This window comes from Balaenoptera acutorostrata, chromosome 1 (assembly GCF_949987535.1).
Source record: "Balaenoptera acutorostrata chromosome 1, mBalAcu1.1, whole genome shotgun sequence".
Classification (NCBI taxonomy): domain Eukaryota; kingdom Metazoa; phylum Chordata; class Mammalia; order Artiodactyla; family Balaenopteridae; genus Balaenoptera; species Balaenoptera acutorostrata.
In genome coordinates this window covers 161,588,559-161,612,456 of record NC_080064.1, presented here as the reverse complement: position 1 = coordinate 161,612,456, position 23,898 = coordinate 161,588,559, and the positions used below count along the sequence as shown (strand labels likewise).

Below are 23,898 nucleotides of genomic sequence, written 5' to 3'. Positions count from 1 at the left end.
TATTTTACATATAGTAGTGTGTATCTGATAATTCCAAAATCCTATTTTGTCCCTCCCACCTTTGGTTATCATAAGTTTGTTTTCTATGTCTGTGAGCCTATTTCTGTTTTGTAAATAAGTTCATTTGTATCATTTTTTTAGATTCCACATATAAGCGATATCATATATTTGTCTTTCTCTGACTGACTTCACTTAATATGATAATCTCTAGTTGGACCTATGGCAGGGGGACAGTGCTGGCATGGTACCAGCATGGTACCAGCATGTTGCTGCAAATGGCATTATTTCATTCTTTTTTATGGCTGTGTAATATTCCACCGTATATATATATATATATATATATATATATATATATATATATACACACACATATATATACATATGTATATATATATGTATATATATATATATGTATATATATATATATATGTATATATACGACACATCTTCTTTATCCATTCATTTGTGGATCGACATTTAGGTTGCTTCCATGTCTTGCCTATTGTAAATAGTGCTGCTATGAACGTTGGGGTACATGTATCCTTTTGGAATTAGAGTTGTTGTCTTTTCCAGATATATGCCCAGGAGTGGGATTGCTGGATCATATAGTAACTCTATTTCCAAATGAGCACTTTTATCCTGTTCCACACTCCAGCCTTGGAAGTGTGTCTCCTCACTGAGTGTGTTATCCATCCAGGGCAGAGGTGGTGGGTGGATCATATGCTTTGACAATTCTAGATCTGTACTCAAACCCAGCATCTAGTGCAATGCTAACCTATGTTCTAGCATGTTCTGAGCTCATTAAATGGGTTGTGGTTGATTCTATGTTTTCCTGGATGCGCAGGATTGAGGAAACCCAGAGAGAAGAGAGAAGAATATCAACTGACTTCAGTCTGGTTTTCAATGCCAGGGCAAGATTGGTGGGGAAGGTCTCCTTTCCTTCTGCTATTAATCAGTTAATTCAGAAAATAATTCTTGATTGCTCTACTGTGTTCCAGGCTCTATGTTTAGCAATAGGTGGAACAAGTAGAGAAACACTTGCTCCCAGAGAACTCACAATCTACTCAGAGGCACAGTACCAGTCTGCTAAGTGCAAGCACGTTGGGATGAATGAAAAGGTGTGGACTGTGGGAGGTGCTTCGTGGAGATAATGTTTAGACGCTGAGGGTTGATAGGACTGTGAAGCAGTGTGCCTTCAAAGCTGGCATTCTGGGGTTCAGGGGTGCAGGAGCTGAGAGGTGCTCAAGAGGAAGGATGAAAGGGCCACAGAGCGCAGAGTGGTAGAGTGTGGTTGATGCCATGCTGGACATAAATTCTTTCAGACACTTCCTGTTCAAGTGCCATCGTGTCCTTTCTCTGCTCACAAACCTCCAATGGCTTCTCTTCTCACCCTGAGTAAAAACCAGATCCCTGCCAATGCCTCTAAGGTCCACCTCAGTAGGAGACCTCTCTGACCTCAGCCCCCCTAGTTGTCTGCATCACTTACTCACTCCAGCCTCATTGACATCCTTCCTGTTTCCTGTACACAACAGGCATGCTCCTGCCTCAGGGACATTGCATCTGTTCTCCCTTTGCCTGGAAATGCTTTTCTCTTAGAAAACTGCATAGCTCTCTCCTTCAGGTTTTTACTTAAATGTTACCTTCCCAGTAAGGGCTTCCCTGCCTACTTTATCAAAAATTTAAGCCTTGATCTTTGCACAGCACATGTGATAGACTGCCAGTTTCCCCTGACCCCTTCAGTCCACTCTCTTCTTGCTTCTGGTCACCTGGTTGCCCCATAAAGACTACATTTCCCAGCTTCCCTTGCAGCTAGATATGGTCATGTGACTAGGTTCTCACTAATGATAGGTGAGAGAGCTAATTTTTGTGTAACTTCTGCCTCCCTTGCCTGAAAGGAAATTGTTTGCCTTAGATTCCCTTTTCTTATCACTTTCCCTCAGACTGGACCCCAGACAGATCAGTGACCCAGCTTCTGTCCCACACATGAAGACAGTATCTTAGAGGATGGCAGAATAATGAGGTAGAAGGAATCTGGGTCCCTGAATGACCCTATGGAGCAGAGATGCCCCATCCACCTAGAATAGTAAGACATTCACATAAGGGAGAGATAAACTTCTATTTAAATTACTGAATATTTGGATCACTTGGTTATAACGACTCTGCCTATGCTCTAACCTACACATCTCCTCTATAAATTCCCTGATTCATTATTCTGCCTAGTACTTCACACCATCTAACACTCCCAATGTTTTCTTCTTTTGTTTATCATGTATTCCTTAAGTAGACTGTGAGTTCTTCCAGGGCAGGGGGTTTAGCATCTTTGCTCACTACTGCATCTCCAGCACCCAGTACAGTGCCCAGTTCATAGTAGGTGCTCAATGAATATATTTGGAATGAAATGTTATTGTCCACTGAAAATGAAATCAAAGGCTATGCCATGAAGACAGAGCTTCAGTAAGTTTTGAAAAAGAATCCTAGGGCAAGGTGGGGGGCAGTAAGAGGATGGGAGAGGGGAGGGGAAATGAGTGAAAACAGTGAGGAATGTCATTCATGGAGGGTTGAGAGAAGCATGGAGTCCGAGGAGGGGTGGAGTTTTTAATCAGGTCAGAGAAGCCCCTCAGCTCTCCTGTGTTTGGGAGGGAGACTCTGGAGGCTTTGCTTCAGCATGTCTCCCCACTGGTATTGGTTTTGGCATTGACTTCTATAAGAAAGAGGAAGAAAGATTAAGTTTTTGCCCATTTAGCAGGAAGTAAGTCATGCTCTCTCCTGCATTCCATCTACCCTTATTCTCGTCCTCTTGAGAAAAATCTACATCCTATATTCAGGATAACTTACCTAGAATCCTTGAGGTGGAAGGTGTTCATAGCAATAGCTGTGATGTATTGGGAAAACCATTAGGATGGAACTGAACTGCTTTAGATTTAATCTGATGCCTCCACTGGCTGGGTGGTCGTGAGTAAATGGATTGAACTCCTTTGTCTTTAGCATCCTCGCCTGTAAAATGAGTGTAACACTGGACACTGAATTGTGTCCCCCCCCCCCCCCCCCCCCAACCTCCAGTACCTCAGAATGTGACTGTATTTCAAGACGGGGCCTTTAAAGAGGGAATAAAGTTAAAATGGGCTTGTTAGAGTGGTCTCTAATCCGATATAACTGGTGTCCTTATAAAAAAGATTAGGACACACACACACACACACACACAGAGGGAGACACCAGACACTTGCACACGCAGAGGGATGACCATGTGAGCACACAGCAAGATGGTGGCCATCTGCAAGCCAAGGAGAGCAGCCTTAGAAGAAACCAAACCTGCTGATACCTTAATCTCGGACTTTTGGCCTCCAGAACTGTGAGAAAATAAATCTTTGTGGTTTTATGACACCTAGTGTGTGATATTTTGTTATGACAGCCCTAGAAACTAATACATGAGATAATGTGGAAAGCTAACAGAATGGTGTGCTGTACCTGCCCTCCAAATGCTTGTCTTCTGACGTTGCATTAATAGAAGCAAATTATTTAACATACAGGATGTGCCAGTCCTGCCGTGTGCTGGTCGGAACCCACGGAGTGAGTGTGGAATCCCCTTCTGGAAACGAACTCTGCTTGCTGGGGGGTGGGTGGCCATGGGGAAACTGGGTCCCATCCAGAGAAAGGCTACAAGGCTGGTGAGGAGTCTAAGCACTGCCACACTGTGCGAAGTAGCTAAGTTTAACCCGGAGAAAGGAAGAGTTAAGGGGACGTAAAGCCATCTCCAAATGAGTAAAGCTCTGTCTTAAGGAAGAGGAATCCCATTTAGCTGTGTGGGCCCAGATGGGAGAGCCGGAACCAGTGTGTAAAAGTTTCAGGGAGGTAGGTTTCAGTTCAGTACAAAGAGGGCTTTTCTAAGAGAGCTGAGGGCAAACATTACAGGCTTCCTCAAGTATTCCATGAGGCTGCATGACCACTTAGCAGAAATGTCGGGGGGCGGGGGTACTCAAGCACAGGTCCTGTGTTTGCACCAGATAAACTTGGATGTTTCTTTCAATTCTTTTATTCTCTGTACGACTGGATTGTATTTATCAGCTGGAGAACAGGTCTCAATAGTGCTTAGACATATCTCTTATGATTGTAAAGACATACACATGGTCAACAAATGTTTTTGAGTTTGTTGATTTGACGGCTTATTAGAAAGCTTTAGAAAATTTACTGAGAAAAACAATTACATAAATATTCAAACTCTAGAGGTCAGTCATAGGACCTTGGAAGCGTGGGTACCCAACTAAGATTCTGGAGCCCCAAAGCACAAGCTTTAGCAGAAACGAACTTGTGCTAGTCAAAAATCTTGAACTTATTCTATGCAAAGCTGCCATCTCAGTTTTACAAAGCAAAAACAAATAAAGAGAAAAAATGCTGAGTTAGATTTATCTACTAAAAGTTAATCTATCCTGACAGAATTTGTTAAAATTACTCCCAGTAAGAGTCGACACAGTAAAAGCTGTAATTTCCTGACTACCATCAGTATGTGAGATTTGGGGAAAGCCGATGGAAGCAGAAGATGATTTGGTGGCGGCATCCGAAACGTGGTTTTCATATCCACAAATTGCTACAGAATAATGGGGTGCCGCTGGTTCTAAAGTGCCGCCTGCCTGCAACACCTCATTAGCTCACACCCCTTAACTACCGTGGCTGGGACGTAGGCCCTCGGAGCCAGGCAGGCCGAGGAAGGCCAGCCTTGCGCAGGGCCAGCGGGCGGCCAGAACCAGTGGGGAGTGAGTTGCACCCTTCTGCGGGCTGGGCTCGGGCACCAAAAGGCACAGAGAGACAACACCGACGAGGCAAACTCTCTCCACCGGGGGCTGGGAGGGCAAACACCCTCGACCCCCTTGGGTTCCGATCCACGACCCCAGAAGCCCCCCACCCCACCGCCGCCCCCTCCTCCGTACTCAACCTTCTGCAGCTGCACCGAGGACCCTCCCTCTCCCCGCAAGGAGAGCGCGCGCCGGGCGGACGTTCGGAGGGGCCAGCGCATCTCCCAGACAGGCTAAGAGTCCTCCCGCATAACGCCTGTGGCTCGCAAAAGGGCAAATATCAAGGGAGCGGGGGAGGGGGAAGAGTGTCATTCGGGCTCTGAGGGGACACGCAGAGCCTTGGTGGGACGTGGTGAGGTGCGGAGAGCTAAACGCAGGAAAGGAAGACTTTGGCAATTGGCCGTCCCCCCCCCCCGCCCACGTGAACCCCGTCGGTGGTGAGGGTCTTGGGGTGGGGACCGGCCGCCCTGTGCACTCTTGTCCCACGGGTTGGAGCCGCCACCGCGGCAGCAGCCTAAAGCGGAGCCCTCTCCCGCGCCGTGCCGCGCTCTGGGGGCACCGGAGGACGCGCGGAGGCCGCGGCGGCCACCCGGAGTCGCGCGCAGCGCATGCGGAGACCGCCGTCCTGCGCCAGGAAAGGGGCGACCCGGCCCTAGGCCTGTGCCGACACGTGCAGGCGCGCGGGCTTCCGATTGGTTGCGGCGGCGGAGGGTCCCTTCCCCCTCCCCGCGCTCGCGGGGCCCCTTCCCCAGCCGCGGCGCTGGCTGGGTCTGCGGAGGCGCGTGCCCGCCTCGTGCGTGTCCGGGCTGCGTGCCTCCGCCCCGCCCCCGCCCCCTCCCTCTCTCCGCGCCGCCGCCGCGCGCTCGGGAGCTCAGGTAGCGGGCGCGCGGGTGCCTTCTCGGGGGACTGTGGCCGGACTGTCGTCCTCCCGCCTCCCCGCAACTCCAGCACGCGTCCGCTCCCGGAGCCTGGGGAGGGAGAGCGCGGGCGCGGGGAGCTGGAGCCGGGCGCCGCCGCCGCCGCCGCCCCCTCCCCCTCCCTTTCTCCGCGACGCCGCCGCGCGCTCGGGAGCTCAGGTAGCGGGCGCGCGGGTACCTCCTCGGGGGCGCGCGACCGGACTGTCGTCCTTCCCCCCGCAACTCCCTCACGCGTCCGCTCCGGAGCCTGGGGAGGGAGAGCGCAGGCGCGGGGAGCTGGAGCCGGGCGCCGCCGGCGCCGCCGCTGCCGCCGCCGCCGCCGAGGCTTAACGTCTCGCTCGCTCGCGCAGCGGCGGCAGCAGAGGTCGCGCACAGATGCGGGTTAGACTGGCGGGGGGAGGAGGCGGAGGAGGGAAGGAAGCTGCATGCATGAGACCCACAGGTAAGACCGAGAGCCCCGGAAGGGGCTTTCCATTCCGGGGAGGCGCTCGCAGGCCGAGGAGGGGGAGTTGGTGCCTGGCTCTGCTCCCCGAGGGAGGAATTTTTTGACAGCGCAGAGAAATCTCACTGGGGACTGGGCAGTAGGACCCATCCCGATCCTGGGGAAAACCAGAGAAGTAGCTGGGGGGATCCGGTGCCACCTCGTGAGATTCCTAAGAGTGAAATGTATAGGCCCGGGGAAAAGTGTTTTTTCAGCCCCGAGAGGCTGGAGGGCTTTAGACTTTCCTGTCGTGGTCACAGCCGCTGAATCCGGGGGACCGGCGCGGAGCCAATGTGCGCTAACCCCTGCCCTCCCTCCCCTCCTCCATCGCTCCCGCACGCGCAGCATCCCGCGGCGGCTGTTACTCAGTGTAGCCCGCGCTGGGGAGAAGCGGGGGGAGCTCGCCGTGGGAAAGGGGGCGGGGGCCGCGCGGGGGAGGAATGGGGAAGGAGCAGGGGAAGCCGGGGGTCCCGGTCCCAGGGCGGAGGAGGGGGAGCGTGGCCCCCGGCGCCCCGGCAGCCTGGGGTATCGTCGTGTTCGCTCCTGGTTGCAGACTCTTGCAAGCCGGATGCCCTCTGTGGATGAAAGATGTATCATGGAATGAACCCGAGCCATGGAGATGGATTTCTAGAGCAGCAGCAGCCTCAGTCCCCCCAGAGACTCTTTTGGCCGTGATCCTGTGGTTTCAGCTGGCGCTGTGCTTCGGCCCTGCACAGCTCACGGGCGGTGAGTGACCCCGCCGTGGCGGGGAGGGCCTGGGACGGCAGGGAAGGGGCGCCTGGCTGTCAGGATAGCCTTGCCACTCCGCCCCCCCCTACACCCCAGACTTCTGGGGTACCCGAGAATCCGAGGAGCCCCTGTGTCCCAGCCTGAGACCACCCTTCCTCAAAACCCCTGGAGTTCCCAGAAAATTCCTCTGTGGAGCCTGTATAGATTCACACGCCCACATTCTGTCTGGAGCTTCCCACCAGCCGCCCATCCTGGCTTCTCTGAAGGAAAGACAATAAGCCTGGCCCATTATTCTCACTTTGGTCAAAAGAGAGAGAGAGAGAGAGAAAGAAAGAAAGTGGTGTATTTGTGGCGAACGTGTGTTTGTGGACCTTTGACCCTGGTCTGTGCCCTCAGCAGGCAGAGGTCAGTTTTCAGCTTCTGGATTTAGGCCAGAGTTGCAAGAACCACCTTTGTGAATGTGAAGGGTCTGGAAATGTGACCAGACTGGCTGCAGGACAGCTTTATTTGAAAGTTAACTTTCTCTTTGCCTTGGGAGGTGGTGTGTTCAGGCATGCCCGTGCATGTTGGCGGTGGGGAGGGGATGCAGAGGTGTTCCTTCAGATGTGTTTCTGGAGAACTGCTTGGCTTATCCAGGTCTGAGGTACAGGGGGAATAAAGTCGAGTGCTTTTCTGTGAAGTGGAAGTTAGCTGAAATCAAATTCAGAGCCTCAGTCCTCAGGGGCGGCTGATCTCTGATGCATTCGGTTCTGGTGGGGGGAGGGCTGTCTTTTGGTTGTGGTGGAGGAAGATGGATGGCATTCCTGTCTGGATTTCAGAGCCTGAGGGTCTTTCTGCCACCACTGCCCTTTGCTGTCCATTCCAGACTTCCTGTGAGAGCTTGCTGATGTGGGCATATTAAGAGGACAGAATCATGTTTCTGGAGCTGAAAAACTGTTAATCTACAAATAAATTATAATTGGTGGAAAAGCAGGTATTGATTGATACAAGTAAACCATTTTAGTGTTTTAAAATATTGCCGTTTTAGAGAATTCAAAGGTGAAGATGGAAATAATGGGTGAAAAATTAGTAGAGGTGGGGAGGGCACTACCAAGTTGGGCTTTAACACAGAGGAATCAATAACCCAGGTGTTGCACTTAGAGGTCTGAGAGATGCCAGGAGTCTAAACGAGCTTCCTGTGATGTCCATATTTATCGGAATTAGTGCGAAAACACTCACTTTGGGTGGGGGACCCGGTTTTGGTTTTTCAACAAGGGGTAACTTTTTTGGTGCTCCCTTTTTTTACAGAAATGTCTCTGAGGCAGGTGTCCTCTTCATCGAGGACAAGGTCAAGTGGGATGCCAGGCCAGCACCTGTGTGGCCTGCCAGGGCTCTGGTCACAGCCTCTGTCCGCCCGTGAGCTTTAGCTCCACTTGGAGGGTGAGTGGGACCAGGTGGGCAGGACAGCCTCGAGCAGGGCCTGGTCATCACCTCCCCTCTTCTCTTTTCTTGCCTCCAGCTCTAGCTGTCATTTCCTTAAACCAGGTGCACGTGATTCTCCATCCTCTCTGTTCCTTTCTCCAGTGTAGATGGCAGGTTAGTCTGGGTTCATCTGTGTGTGTCTTGACTGTTGTTATTGGAAGTGTGAGGTCTGAGCACAGCCTGGACTTGGTTGGCCCTTGGTTCTGCCATTTGTGTTTACAGAGCATCCCCCCACTCAAGGATCTCAGAGCTCAGTACACAGCACAGCCCCCTCAGTCTCACATTAGTCACCCGTGCGGTTGTACAACACGTCTTTCGCTCCCCTCTTCCGAGAGGCAAAGATATCAACAAAAAGATCCAGGGCCTTAAAGGAGGCGGGACGAGGGTCGCCTATCACCTCTCCCTTCTTAGTTCCCACAGGCCGCAGAAAGGCTGGCCATCAGCTTTGTGTCATCTGGAACTCCCTCAGGCTGAGTGTGATTTCTGGAAGATGATTTATCATTTCAGAAGTCTTCCATGAATAAACAATTTGGGTGGAAAAGGGTGGTGGAGGTTGCTCTATGGAGTTCACTGTACAGAGATTTCTTTCTTCGGAAAGAAATCCACGTGGAGGCTACAGGATGGTTTCATTAAAGCAAATCCCTTTTAATTCTAGACCAGTGCTTCTAAAATTTTAATGTACTTACGAATCACTTGGGATCTTGCAAAACGGCAGATTCTGGTTCAGCTGGTCTGGGGTGAGCCTGAGAGTCTCCGTTCCCAACAAGCTCACAAGCGATGCAGTTGCTACTGGTCCCAGGACCACACTTTGATTAGCAATGCTTTCGACGACGAATTCCTTAGAACAAGTTGGTTCTGACTCCAGACTTTCTACCATCTCTCCCAAATACCCAAATACAAATGGCCTGTGAAGAGGCAGAAGTCTCACCCAAGTGTCTAATCTTTAGGTGACACACAGAACTGAAACTCAGCCCTCAGAGAGTGCTCTTTTTTTTTTTTCCAACCATGAAAAGGTGCCTATTTAATAGACACTGTTCTGAAATGTGGATTTTCATTTTTGATTGCTTTCAATGGAAAAGGAACATGACAATAGCAAGATATAATAGTCCCAGCTAGGAGGAAAAACTAGAAGGGCATGTGCCCAATACAAGAGTTACAGAAAAAGCCTGAACGTGAAAGGGAAAAATTGAGAAAATGATCAGATGAAGAAAAGGGGGGAAAAGAACTCTGTCAAAAACGAAATGCTTTCTCCTAGAAAGCCAGAGGTTCCATTCAATTCTCGGAGCCCTAAGGGAGCTTTAATGAGCCTGAGTTGGCCTGAGGTGACTTTTGGATGGCTCTTTCCCGGTTGCCGTTTATATCTTAGGACAGAGGGCCCACATTTGGGGCCACTAAAACCATGTACCGTGAGAGGAGTAACATCAGGTTTATAGGGAGACACAGGGCCTCGCTGTTCCCAGAATCTGCACGCAGCACAGCTTCGGCTGCTTCTCTCTTCTTCCCTCGCAGTATGTGTTCCCTGAGATGGTTTTTGGGTATTTGAGGGCTGCCCGGAGTGGTCCACCCAGGCTCAGAGGAAGAGAGCTAAGAGTTTGCTTTATATTTAGGTCCTTGAAGGCGAACTCATTAGTACAACCTTATAGTATCAGGAACACCGGCCACGCTCTGCTACTTGACAGCTTTGGGGCTTTGGGCATTGGAAGCCTCAGTTTTCTCATCCATAAAATGAGGATGGTGCTGCCTAACTTCCGGGGTTGCTGTGAGGGATGGGAGTCGTGAACACACTCAGTAAATGTAGACAGTAGTGAGCAGGGAGCTAACCAATCAGGAAGGAGCTAACCTTCCCGGCCTTTGTTTTATTCATTCAGTAAAACCTGTGACAAGCACTGCTGTATATAATGTTCTTTTTCCCTCGAAGAACCCTTCCTCCCTCTCTATTTTTTTGCCCAGTGAACACATTTCTCTTTCAGACCCAACTTAAAATGCCATCATCTCTCTCATATTTCATTTCCCCCCTGCACTAGGTATAACTCTTTGTCCTAGTGTCATCTCATCCACTAGAGCATAAGCCCATTGAAGGCAAGAACCTTGACTTTATTTATTTTCATGTCCCAGGCACCCAACACAGCATCTGACACACGGAAGATGCTCAGCTAATGCTGACTGACAGCAAGAAAAAACATTCCCAAATTGCTGCCACACCGTTTAGAAAATAATTACCATGGGCGGTTACAAAAGGACTGCAAGAGTGTCATGGCGATTGAGGCCACTTCCACTTGGGGGAGGCCTGGGAGGTTGGAGGAGAACTCAGGAAAGGTTCTAGAGAAGAGGTGGCACTTAGGATGAGATCTGAGGGAGGGAGTGGTTGGAGCATCTCAGGGGAGAGGCACCTTGTGCAGAGGTGTGGAGGTGGTGACGTCATTGAACTGTTCAGGGAGATAGAACAGTCTGGATCATCTAGAACATGGTAGGCCTGCAGGGAACCAGGAGGTAAGGAGGAGGAATAGATTGGGACCCAATTGTAAGCCCCGGTGAGGATTCTGAGTGTCGCACAGCAGGCAGTGGGAATCACTGAAGGGTTTAGAGCAGGAACGTAATATCATCTGAGCTATGCTCCGTTTCCTTTCTCTGCTTCCAAGTCTCTGACCCAGGGCACTCCCCGTTGGGCTGCCCTGTCTGCACATCAGAGGTGTGGCACTGGTACCGCTGGCTTAGGCTCCTGGAGCTCTTGTTTGGGCCATGTGGCCGTAGCATTGAGCTGTGTGCCAGCAGGCAGGAACAAATGCTGTCTGCCCAGCTCACTGATTTGGAGGTGCCAGTCTCTTGGAGTTTGAGAAAGATTTCTTACGTGGTAGAGCGTAAGCTTCTCCTGCAGTGTTATGTCTAAAAGCCACAGTTTCAACCTGTACTTAATTCCGTCTGTAAACAAAAGTCCCAGCGCCTGAAATTATAAAGCATGTTTCTTCAACAAAAGGCCACTCTAATATAAACAGCATGGAAATGCTTTTGATTTATCCCCGAGGTGAAATCGGAAAGCTTTGGGAGACAGGAGAAGGATTTCATACCACAAGTAGCGAATCTCTCATCTCAGAGGCCTGAAGTGGCAAGTTGGAGAGAGAGTCAGTGGTTCTTTAATTCCTGAGAGTAACGAAGAGTGTAGGTGAAGATTGCTCTGCAGTAAATATTGATTAGATACGTGAAGAAAAGCACCCATGTGACACTTTCCCTGGTGTCAGAGGCATATTTCAAAAGCTTCCAAAAGGCCACGGAGACTTGCCCTTAGCTGGGAAGCTCTGGTACAGCTTGAGAGCCCTGCGTTCTTTATAGGGGTGATAGATCAAGTTCAGTCTCTGCTGTTAAATAGCTACGTGGCTTTGGGCAAGTTGTGTAACTTCTCCTGAGCTCAATTCCTTCCACATCACTAACATTCTTTAATTCTGTGATTATAGGAATTTGATGGGTTCTGAACAATGTGGGTAAAAGGCAGCTCTGTTTTTTCCATCTATGCATCCATCTTTTGAGAGTGTCTGTTGCATGCCCTGGGGATATGAAGATAAGGGAATGTAGTCCTTGATCCTTAGGAAACTGACAAGTAAGGGCTGGTTTCTTCTCGAAAGTTTGAATGCAGAAGGTTGCATCAAACTGTTTTCTTCATGTACATTTTAAATTCAATTGAAAATTTAGTGTTATTTATTGATACTGAAGAGGAAGGTGATTTTTCCAGACTTCTTCTTTTATCCTTGTCTTATTTTGCAAGCTCATTTGGTGTTTGATAATTGAAACAACCACACTTAGTAACAATATGTCTAAAGAGGTCATTGGGATCATTGTCTCTGAATTGAGGGAAAGAAAGGGGCGGAAAAATAGGTTTTCTAATGTGTTTATAAACACAGTTGCATTTCGCCAAAACCAACCACAGCACTTAGGACAGATGCATCCGGTGTATATTCTCGTGGATCAGATACAACATTTTGTTGATTTATTGGTCCATTCTCACAAGAACAAACTGTCAACTGTTGCTAACCATGGAAGATTGGAAAAAGATGGGACAAGTTTTATTTATTTTATTTTATTTTTGGGGGGGGGACAAGTTTTAAATTGGCCAGCACCTGAGTGATTTATAAAAATTTGTCAATTGTTGTAACAATACTAATGGCAAACCTTTAGACAGTGCTTCCTCTGTGCCAATGCTCTTCTCCACATTTACATATATTAACTCATTTAATCCTCATGACAGCTCTACGAAGTAGGAAATATTATTGCTCAGGGTCACCCCGATAGTAAGGCATGGTGACCCATATTATCCTTTTAATTGTCAACTTTCTCCATAGGCATGGCAATGCTAATCTCTAAATGCATTTGTTTGCTTTTTGTATTTCAACCCAAATATTTCTCTTTAAGCCACAGTTATCAAATATTTTGGAACTGATTGTGTCATTTAAAGCTTCTGTTTCCTTATTTATTTTCATTTTGGATGATCTGTCCATTGGTGTAAGTGAAGTGTTAAAGTCCCCCACTATTATTGTGTTACTGTCGATTTCCTCTTTTATAGCTGTTAGCAGTTGCCTTATGTATTGAGGTGCTCCTATGTTGGGTGCATATATATTTATAATTGTTATATCTTCTTCTTGGATTGATCCCTGGATCATTATGTAGTGTCCTTCCTTGTCTCTTGTAACATTCTTTATTTTAAAGTCTATTTTATCTGATATGAGTATAGCTACTCCAGCTTTCTTTTGATTTCCATTTGCATGGAATATCTTTTTCCATCCCCTCACTTTCAGTCTGTATGTGTCCCTAGGTCTGAAGTGGGTCTCTTGTAGACAGCATATATATGGGTCTTGTTTTTGTATCCATTCAGCCAGTCTATGTCTTTTGGTTGGGGCATTTAATCCATTCACGTTTAAGGTAATTATCGATATGTATGTTCCTATGACCATTTTCTTAATTGTTTTGGGTTTGTTTTTGTAGGTCCTTTTCTTCTCTTGTGTTTCCCACTTAGAGAAGTTCCTTTAGCATTTGTTGTAGAGCTGGTTTGGTGGTGCTGAATTCTCTTAGCTTTTGCTTGTCTGTAAAGCTTTTGATTTCTCCATCAAATCTAAATGAGATCCTTGCTGGGTAGAGTAATCTTGGTTGTAGGTTCTTCCCTTTCATCACTTTAAGTATTTCATGCCACTCCCTTCTGGCTTGCAGCGTTTCTGCTGAGAAATCAGCTGTTAACCTTATGGTGGTTCCCTTGTATGTTATTTGTTGTTTTTCCCTTGCTGCTTTCAATAATTTTTCTTTGTCTTTAATTTTTGCCACTTTGATTACTATGTGTCTCGGCGTGTTTCTCCTTGGGTTTATTCTGTATGGGACTCTCTGTGCTTCCTGGACTTGGGTGGCTATTTCCTTTCCCATGTTAGGGAAGTTTTCGATTATAATCTCTTCAAATATTTTCTCTGGTCCTTTCTCTCTCTCTTCTCCTTCTGGGACCCCTATAATGCGAATGTTGCTGCGTTTAATGTTGTCCCAGAGGTCTCTTAGGCTGTCTTCATTTCTTTTCATTCTTTTTTCTTTAGTCTGTTCTGCAGCAGTGAATTCCACCATTCTGTCTTCCAGGTCACTTATCCGTTCTTCTGCCTCAGTTATTCTGCTATTGATTCCTTCTAGTGTAGTTTTCATTTCAGTTATTGTATTGGTCATCTCTGTTTGTTTGTTCTTTAATTCTTCTAGGTCTTTGTTAATCATTTCTTGCATCTTCTCAATCTTTGCCTCCACTCTTATTCCGAGGTCCTGGATCATCTTCACTATCATTATTCTGAATTCTTTTTCTGGAAGGTTGCCTATCTCCACTTCATTTAGTTGTTTTTCTGGGGTTTTTTCTTGTTCCTTCATCTGGTACATAGCCCTCTGACTTTTCATCTTCTCTGTCTTTCTGTAACTGTGGTTTTTGGTCCATAGGCTGCAGGATTGTAGTTTTTCTTGCTTCTGTTCTCTGCCCTCTGGTGGTTGAGGCTATCTAAGAGGCTTGATGGGAGGCTCTGGTGGTGGGTAGAGCTGACTGTTGCTGTGGCGGTCAGAGCTCAGTAAAAACGCCGCGTTTGTTAATCGAAGCCGTCCTGAGTCAGTGGGCTCTGTAGAAAGCCCGTGTTCGTAAAATGCCAGTTCAGTTGGCAACTCGGTTTCACCGGGTCGACAGTTGACTCATTTGATGTATCGCTCAACGAACTTAGTTTCACCCCAATTTTTGACCGTTTTTTATAACTGAATGCTCCTCCTGTCTTGCCTTCCAAAGAGTGTTAGTTTCCGCCTACAGTTTAACCATAGCAACCCCCGGGGCCCTGGTCCTACTCTCAATAAAGAGCTGTGGCTGTGTCTTGAATGAGACTCGAGGACACATCACCCCTCCACTTCCTCATCAGTAAATTAGGTACCGAACTCCTCCCTCCCACCTCTGAGGCGCTGGGATTCAGCAACTCGCTTTTCTCGCCTGTTTCTCTCTTCCACGGCAGGAGTTTCCAGGTTTCCCTACTTTAGCCAACAACAACGCATAAAGCACGATTTTCTCATACAAACTTGAGAGTCACAAAGTGAAGTACCACGGTCTTGATTTGATGAAGATGATAACGATAGTTAACATTTGGCAAACACTATGCGCCCGCCCCCGTTCCAAGTGAGGTACTCATTTAACCCTCGGGAACAAAATCCTCAGAAACCTTCATTTTACAGATTTTACAGAAGCTAAGTAACGTTCCCAAGGTCACATGATTGCTCAGGGGTGTGGCCAGGATTTGATCCCTGATTGTGTGGATCCCCAAAGGCACCTTATTGTGATCATCAGAAAATAAAGGTAGAAGTCAAATTTGGTTGGAAGTGGCATAGTGTATCAGGATTTTCTTTTTTTAAGGAGGAGCAATTTTTTGATGTGGATTTTAAAATACTTTCCCTTCATTCAACATTGATTAGTCCCTCCTACATGCCAGGCACCCGTGTGTGAAAAATAGTCCTGCCCTCAGTGACCTCAGGCACGGTGAGAAAACAAAGGCTTAGAAAGCCCAATAGTCTGAGGTCACACTGCTGCAAAGTACTTAAACCTGAAATTCAAACCTAGATCTATTAACCCCAAGTAGATGCTGGGGTAAAGAGCTTGGTTTTCTTCCCAGAAACATGAGAGCCATTGAATGTTGTGAAGTTAAGGAGTCACTATCAGGTGGTTTGTAGTGAGGTCACGCTTGAGAATAAGTAGGACTGATGGAAGCAACAAAACCCATTAAGAGACTTTATATTCATCTAAGAGAGGAGTGAGGGTTCAAACTAAAGGCAGTGGCAGAGATTGGAGTGGAGGGAAAGGATCTGAGGTCATTTGGGAGGTAGAATAGAAGTGCTCAGTGACTAGATATGGAGCGGGAAGGGGAAAAGAGAAGCAAAAATGGCTGCTAGGGTTCTGGCTTAGGGAACTATGTAGAGTGTGGTTACTTTTTCTTAGATAGTGCAGGAAAAGGAAGAGGTTTGGGAAGGAAGATCATTTTGGCTTCTGTTAAGCGGAACATGGAAATGGAGCTCTCTGGTTGAAAGTAAGCCTCTGCAGGCTAAGTCCATTTTGTGATATCCCAACTTATGTTTTCAAAAATAACACATTAAATCAATTTAAAAATGTGATTGGGGAAATTCCCTAATGTTGACAGCTAAGAATATCACATTTTTCATGGAGCAACTTGGAATCTATGGTTTTAGTAAATGAGGCATCCTATGTAAAATAAAACTGGTAAATGAGAGCTCTACCCACCACCAGAGCCTCCCATCAAGCCTCTTAGATAGCCTCAACCACCAGAGGGCAGACAGCAGAAGCAAGAAAAACTACAATCCTGCAGCCTGTGGACCAAGAAACACAGTTAGAGAAAGATAGACAAGATGAAAAGGCAGAGGGCTATGTACCAGATGAAGGAACAAGAAAAACCCCCAGAAAAACAACTAAATGAAATGGAGATAGGCAACTGCCGCAGACCGGCTGCAGAAAGCTAGAAGTTCCTGGCGGTGAGGGGTAAGGAACTGAAAAGCACCAGTATGGGGTCAGAAGGGCCAAGACAACTGATGGTTGCAAGGCAAGTTTATTCAAAGAGCATGAATGTATATATAGGTTTAGTACGGAACCAATATCAGACAATACATCAGTAAACCTTGTATTTCCACATAATTCCGTGCCACTATCTATGCGCCACTATCTATGCACCACTATCTATGCACCACTATCTATGCGTCAGCATGCCTTATGGGCCATTCTTTGGAGATACAGACTTCCCCCTCAGGGCAGCACGTCCTTCTTCTGGGGAACAACCAGGGGCTCTTAGATGCAGAGCAGGCACCTGGAGCGAAACTAGCCGCAAGCCATTTTCCTTTTTTACGCTCAATACCGCAGCGTCAGGAGTGCATACCAAGAGAAGTTCTCCGGAAAGCAGAAAGCTGAATAAGCTTACAGCTTGGGGGCCACCACAACAAATGACACTCATAGTTGGCTCTTTCTGCATGTTTCTGACCCTCTGTTCTGGGGCAGCTCACTCTGGTGGGTCCTTCAGGGGAGGAGCTTGCCATGTGGTCACAGTCTTCAGCGTTGGGCTGAGAACTCTTAGACAGTAGAGCCCGTGGTGTCTGATTAGCTCTGCCCAGCCTCATGAGGAGAAGGGCCTGGCCTGCGTCTCCTGATGTTCCAAAGATGGCTCTCCTGAGGACAAAGCAGGACGGGCTGGAGGGCAGATGCCACTGGTAGAAAGAGCTGTGGCCAGAAGGGGTTTTGCATAGTAATCCAGTACTTGGTCCATTTTCATTCTCCTGCCGTTCAGAGGCCTGGCCCCCGGGTCTGCTTTCACTGTGCTGTTAGTGTCACAGAAACAATACTTTGAGTAAGGAAGAGAGAGCTACAAAGGCACAAAGATCTTTCATATTTGCTTTACACATGCCCTCCCCTGAGCTACCTGCAGACAGGTTGAATATGGGGATCTCTCAGAGCAGGTGCAATAGCAGACAAGGATAGATGGGGAAAGAGAGGGAGGGAGGGAGGAGGGGAGGGAGGGAAGGAGAGGAATGAAAAGTCCCGCTTCTGAGAAAAGAGTTCTTTACAGCCAGATCAAACACAAAACTAGAGGAGCAGCAAACAGGACGATTTTTATTCTCATTCAACTCTCACAGGAGATAGGAACGCACATGCTAAAACAGCATTTGCCGGTGTAAGAGCTCACAGTTTTCCACAAAGTCTTTACCCGACAGGATTGTGCAGTTGAGTTGATCTACAAGTGGTTCATAAAGAGCTCCCCCCTCACCCCGCCACACACACGGAAAAGCCAAGTTTCATAACGCCATGACCCTGATCCCTGAAAAGCCCCCTGGAGGCTGACCGTCAGGCCTCCTGCCTGAAGGTGGTTCATCCCAGGGCGGCTGCAGGCTGCACGCGGGCTCAGTGTGCTCTGGCCACAGGCGGCTGTCCAAGCCCATGCAGCTGCTCTCCTCCCCGCCCAGGTGGGGGGACCCTCCAGGCCACCTGGGGTAGCGCTCCCTCTTGGGGACCCTAAGCATCCAACAGAACCGGAGGGGCCTGTGCTGGGCAACCAGCTGGCTGGAGGGAGGGCATAGCTGGTGTTCTGTCATGGTCTTCCTTGGCCCTTTGTTCTCCCAGCTCAAAGCTTTCGTGATGGAGAAGCCGTCCCCATCTTTAGGGGGAGATCTGGTCATTAGAGCCCGGGAGGAGGAAGCCCTTCGCTTCCTGCGGACCTTGCAGCTTTGATGTCACTTAGGTTTCTGTTGAACACCTGGATTTGGATGCAGTTGGAGGAGTGCACTTAGGGATTGGAAGTCATCCAGGAATTTCAAGCAATCAGATGCACCCGGAATGTCAGTAGTTTAAATCAAGGTTTGACAAATTACAGCTCATGGGCTAATCCAGCCCTCGTCCTATTTTTATACGGCCAGCAAGCTAAGAGTGGTTTCTATATTTTTAAAAAGTTGTAAAACAAACAAACAAGAATATGCAAGAGAGACATATATGACCTGCATAGCCTAAAATACTTACTATGTGTCCTTATGTGATTTACAGAATCAGCTTGCCAGCCCCTGGTAAATGAAGGAGCTAGAGATGATAAAACGTCTAAAGTTCACGAGGAAAGGTAAAGACAGTGAATCCCTGGTGGCAAACATTCACCTTCACTGGAGAATGACACTAGCTGAGCAGGCGCGTGGCTCCCCGCTCACCTGACGGTGCCCGGCCTGCTTATTATAGGGTGACGAGGGCGAAGTTTCCTAGATGGAAACTGCACAACACGGAGGGATGTGATGGATAGTTTTATGTCGACTTGGCTGGGGCATGGTACCCAGATATTTGGTCAGTCGTAGCTGGATGTTGCTGTGATGTCATATTTCAGATGAGATTAACATTTAAACCAGGAGACTTTGAGAAAAGCAGATTGCCCGCCATAATCTGGTTGCATCTCATCCAATTAGTTGAAGGCCTTAAGAGAAAAAAGATTGACCAGCCCCCCCACCCCCCGGGGGAAAAGGGAATTCTGCAGCAGACGGTGTTTGGATGGTCTTTCAGCATCTCCAGCCCACCAACCCACCCTGCTGATTTTAGGCTGCCTAGCCTCTGCCATCACATGAATCCTTAAAATAACTCTCTCTCTCTCTGTCTCACACAAACACGCACACACATACACGCACATACCTACTCGTGTGTGTGTGTGTGTGTGTGTGTGTGTGTGTATTCTATTTCTCTGGAGAACCCTGACTACTACCAGGGGGCTGACCTATATACAAATCTTGATAAAAAACGCTCTCTGGTTACAAGCAAGGCCTCGGTGAGACTTGTTCCCATGGTACAAGTCCATCGAGGTCAATAAACAGCCCCAAATGTCTGCAAGTCAAACTAGACTCTGCTTTTTCTGTGTTTCCTAAGACTCCGCATGGGGCTGAAGACACACAGAAGTCAGGCTCCTGGCGGCCGCAACACTCTCTGCCCAGGGCTCCCCCCGCCCCGTTCTTTGGACACATCGCCAAGGCTCTGGAAGAGTACTCAGGGCAGGGCTCATATATGAGGGTCCCAAGGTTGGCGGCGGCCCTCTGGCTCTGATCACCAACTTTCCTCCCACTTAGGAGGTAGTGCAGTGATGGAGACAAAACAGGGCTGGGCTGTCCTAGCTCAGGAGCCCGAAAGGAGACTCTGAGGCCGAGCTTAGCAAGCAGGAGTTTTCCTGGGCAGTGCTCTTGGGGCCAACACCTTTGCTGGGCGAGTGCGGGAAGCAGGGCTGGGCGGAGGGAGCAGGTGAGCCTCGATGCCACCCCGCAGAGGCATCCGGCAATCCTGCGGGGAGCTGTGCCGCTGGGAAGCCCTTCAGAGTTGTTCCCGTTACAGAGAGGGGGTCAGGCCTTCCTACCCACTCAGTGACCACTCGTCTCTCTCCCCAGCGAGGCTGCCCAGGAAGAGGATGTGGTCTTGGCTGCAGGCAATTCCCAGAGAGGACTGAGCTGTGAGCCAGAAGGTGTTGGGAGAACGGGAGACTCTGTCCTGGAGGGGAGTCTGAAGGAGGCAGCCGGCATTCACTACAGTGAGCTCAGCAAATAGCTTCCCAGTGGAGCCACCTTCCTTATCTGCAGCTCCACTTTCCCTGGGCTTCACCAACCTATGCAGACAGATGGGGTCCTAGCAGCGGAAACAGCCTGAATTTGCAGCACCTCCCTCAAATGAACGTAACTCAGATGCCTCCAGGTCTTACCCGCTGGCGTCTGTCAATGTCACATCTGTAGCACTGACCAAACCCACCATTTGTTTGATGAGCAGAGATTCCAGTGTTTGGGGCGGCAGATGAACTCTCCAGTCATTCCCTCTAGAAGCCCCTGGCAGAGTGGGCAGGGGAGAAGGTTTCACATACGATAGAACCACTGCCTCTATCTCCGGTCCAACCCTCCTTCTGTTCTGTGCAGTCTCTTACTGAGCTGCCCATGGGCTTCTAGCCATGCCTACTCATGCCCAATGCCTGGGCCACTTCTGACCATCTCACCCTCTTCCACCCCACCTCTGGCCAGCAGGAAATTTCCATCCTTGCCCTTCTCCTGACCAGCTGCTTCAGAAGGGTTGCTGGGTTTCAAGTGACAGCTCTCTCATTGATGTCCCAGCCGGTCACCTTCCTGGATCACAGGGTCTTGGGGGGGGGGGGGGGCGGGGGGCGTGGTCAGGCCAGCCTCAGGTCATATCTGGAATGTGTACACACATCTCAGGCCCTGCTGCCAAGGCTGATCCACGCTGCTGGACCTTTGCTACGGCCACTGTGACTTCCTCACCGAAGGCTCACTCCATCTTCCAAGTCACCCAACTTTGGGGAACCCATTCCATCAGATCGTTCTCTATGTCTGAACCCTGATTATGAGCTGGCTTTAAGTTTTTCCCACTAGACTCTTAGGATGTGTCTGAACATTTATTTTTCTGTCCAGAACTTTCCAAGAGAGTCGAGAAGCTTCCTCTCATTTCTTGACAATTGAAAAGTACCCACTCATGGCAAGCAGGGGAACTCTGAGGGGTTTTGCTATTTAATTCCAGAACCATACTAAGAGAATCATGACAACGTAGCCCAAAATGACAGCACACAAGACAACTGGTGTCCTTTCAAGGTCTGTTTGACAAAGGGATAGAAGAAATGCTTTGGAAATGCACATTTAAAAGTGTCCCACCTAGGGACTTCCCTGGCGGTCCAATGGTTATGACTCCATGCTTCCACTGCAGGGGGCACAGTTTCTATCCCTGGTCAGGGAACTAAGATCCCACATCCCATATGCCGCGTGGCGTGGCCAAAAAAAAAAAAGTGTCCCACCTACACTTGGATGATGGCCCAGCTCCACTGGTCACCCTCAGCATGATCTAGACTGGGATGACCACAGCTGTGTGGGTCAGAAGAGCTGGATTCTTACTCTGGCTTATCCTTTCTTTGCTGTGTGCACCTGTCCTACCTGGGCCTCAACTTTCTCATTTGTAAAATGGAGATACGGCAGCCTTGACTACCAGAGTGTAACCTTGGATGTCAAGTGAGGTGATGTCTGTGAAGAAATTTGTCAGGTATGAGTTACACAGATGTGGAGACCAAGATGGCTGTGAAACTCACTGCCTTCATCAAGAATGCCTGGGCCGAGGAGCCGGAACTGTCCCATCCTTCACCATTTGGGCCTCGCTATAATTCTGCCCACACTCGGCCCCTACACCATGTACAATGTCTTGGTCAACCAGGCCACACCCTACAGCCACACACAGCTCCTCCGAGATGATGGGAACGTGCTCAGTTACCCCCAGGACACCAAGGCCCAGCTTGGAGTGGAAGGAGGAAGTGTGAGCACCCCGTCCTCAGTGGCCCCCAATAAAAATGTGAAAACGGAATAAATAAATAAATTACACACAGAAAACAAACTAGTGAATATAACAAAAAAGAAACAGACTCACAGATACAGAGAAGAAACTAGTGGTTATTGGTGGGGAGAGGCAAGGGGGGGAGGGACAAGATAGGGGTAGGGGATTATGAGGTACAAACTACTGTGTATAAAGTAAGTAAGCTACAAAGATATATTGCGCAACACAGGGAATATAGCCAATATTTTATAATAACTATAAATGGACTATAACGTTTAAAAATTGTGAATCGCTTTGTTATATACCTGAAACTTACATAATACTGTACATCATACCTCAATTAAAAAAACGGGCTTCCCTGGTGGCGCAGTGGTTGAGAGTCTGCCTGCCAATGCAGGGGACATGGGTTTGAGCCCTGGTCTGGGAAGATCCCACATGCCGCGGAGCAACTAGGCCCGTGAGCCACAACTACTGAGCCTGCACGTCTGGAGCTTGTGCTCCGCAACAAGAGAGGCCGCGATAGTGAGAGGCCCGCACACCGCGATGAAGAGTGGCCCCCGCTTGCCACAACTAGAGAAAGCCCTCGCACAGAAACAAAGACCCAACATAGCAATCAATCAATCAATCAATCTTTAAAAAAAACAGAAAAGAGAATGTAAGTTCAATGACGATAAGGACATTTTACCCTTTACATATCTTTGTATTCTTTGAGCCTGGTAACTACCCTGCACATAGTAGAAACTCAAATACATTCATTGAGTGAAAGAAAGAAAGAAATTACACAAAGGTGGGGTCCACTTTCCAGCTTCGTGGTCTAGCAGCTGCAGCCACACTGGGAGGTCACTACCACACGCTGTTTATTCTCTATTCTTGAGTCCACACGTGTGGCCCTCAGCCAGAGGCAAGATGTGTACGAGCTGTATCAACACAGCCCCTCCCCGATAGGTTCCCAGATGCCCTGGTCGGGGCTGGGAGAAGACGTAGGTTTTGAAAAATCGCCTCAATAAGTTCCACCATGACCCCCCACCTCCCAAGTTAAGCCCCCCAGGCTCAACTCCTTCAAAGAACCCACTGAGGATCAAAGGCCCTGGAATTCCCGACACCTTTAGCTCATTCAGAGCAAGAAGTTCACCAGACCTTCTTGAACTGTAAGCGATGTCAGACACAGCACCCTCCCCTGTGTTTTCCTAATGTGGGTCCTCACTCCCCAGCTCATTCGCTGGCTGCCTGGCCCATCTGGAGAGGTCTGGGGTGCAGCAAATGGTTTCCAAATGTCTGAATTTAATGAGACACATCTTTTCTAAAGCCATTCTAGAAAGAGATAGTGGCTTCCAGTGGGAGGTAAAGAGACCCCCTGGAAGCCATTAATCTTCCCACGTCTTAGGGCATGCTAGGCAAGCAGTTTGGAAGGAGGTCAAACCCAACTGAGGACCCAGGGAGGCTCACTTTGGGGTGAGCCTGGCAAGTCGACTCTCTAAGAATGTGTACCTCAGCTGCCACCAAGGCCACTGCTGGATCCCAGCTTGGGAGGGGAGAGGAGACAGGGATAAGAGTGGTGACACTCTCTCAGCGTGTTCTGCACCCCAGGCCCAGCCCTGTCCAAGCTCCACCTCATCCAGTCCTCACAACAACCCGATGAGGTAGGTTCTTTTTTTTTTTTTTTTTTTAATTAATTTATTTATTATTTATTTTTGGCTGTGTTAGGTCTTTGTTGCTGCACGCGGGCTTTCCTTAGATGTGGCAAGCGGGGGCTACTCTTCATTGTGGTGCGCAGGCTTCTCATTGTGGTGTCTTCTCTTGTTGCAGAGCACGGGCTCTAGGCAAGTGGGCTCACTAGTTGTGGCTCGCGGGCTCAGTAGTTGTGATGCACGGGCTTAGTTGCTCCGCGGCATATGAGATCTTCCCGGACCAGGGCTCGAACCCGTGTCCCCTGCATTGGCACGCAGATCCTTAACCTCTGCGCCACCAGGGAAGTCCCCCAATGAGGTAGATTCTTTATTAGCCCACTTTACAGATTGGGAAGCCAAGGCTCAGGGGAGGTAACTGAAGCCAATAGCCAACAAGTGTCAGGACTAGGATTTGACCCTTGCTGTCCAACCACTATGTTATGCCCCCAGAGTGAGGTTGAGGCATTGTTTCTCAGAGGAAAACTGAATGATCCCCCAG

The 23,898-nt window shown here is 48.7% G+C and overlaps 1 long non-coding RNA gene and 1 pseudogene across 1 annotated transcript; one reads left to right on the top strand and one right to left on the bottom strand.

The window, feature by feature from the left end:
- Positions 1-5,869: 5,869 nt before the first annotated feature.
- On the top strand, positions 5,870-12,478 carry LOC130708316 (uncharacterized). Its single transcript, XR_009008525.1, has 3 exons — positions 5,870-6,146; positions 6,739-6,911; positions 7,733-12,478. It is a non-coding gene; the product is annotated as an uncharacterized LOC130708316 (long non-coding RNA).
- A 4,940-nt stretch (positions 12,479-17,418) lies between these two features.
- Positions 17,419-23,898, bottom strand: part of LOC102999705 (estrogen-related receptor gamma-like) — a 192,151-nt pseudogene continuing 185,671 nt past the window's right edge.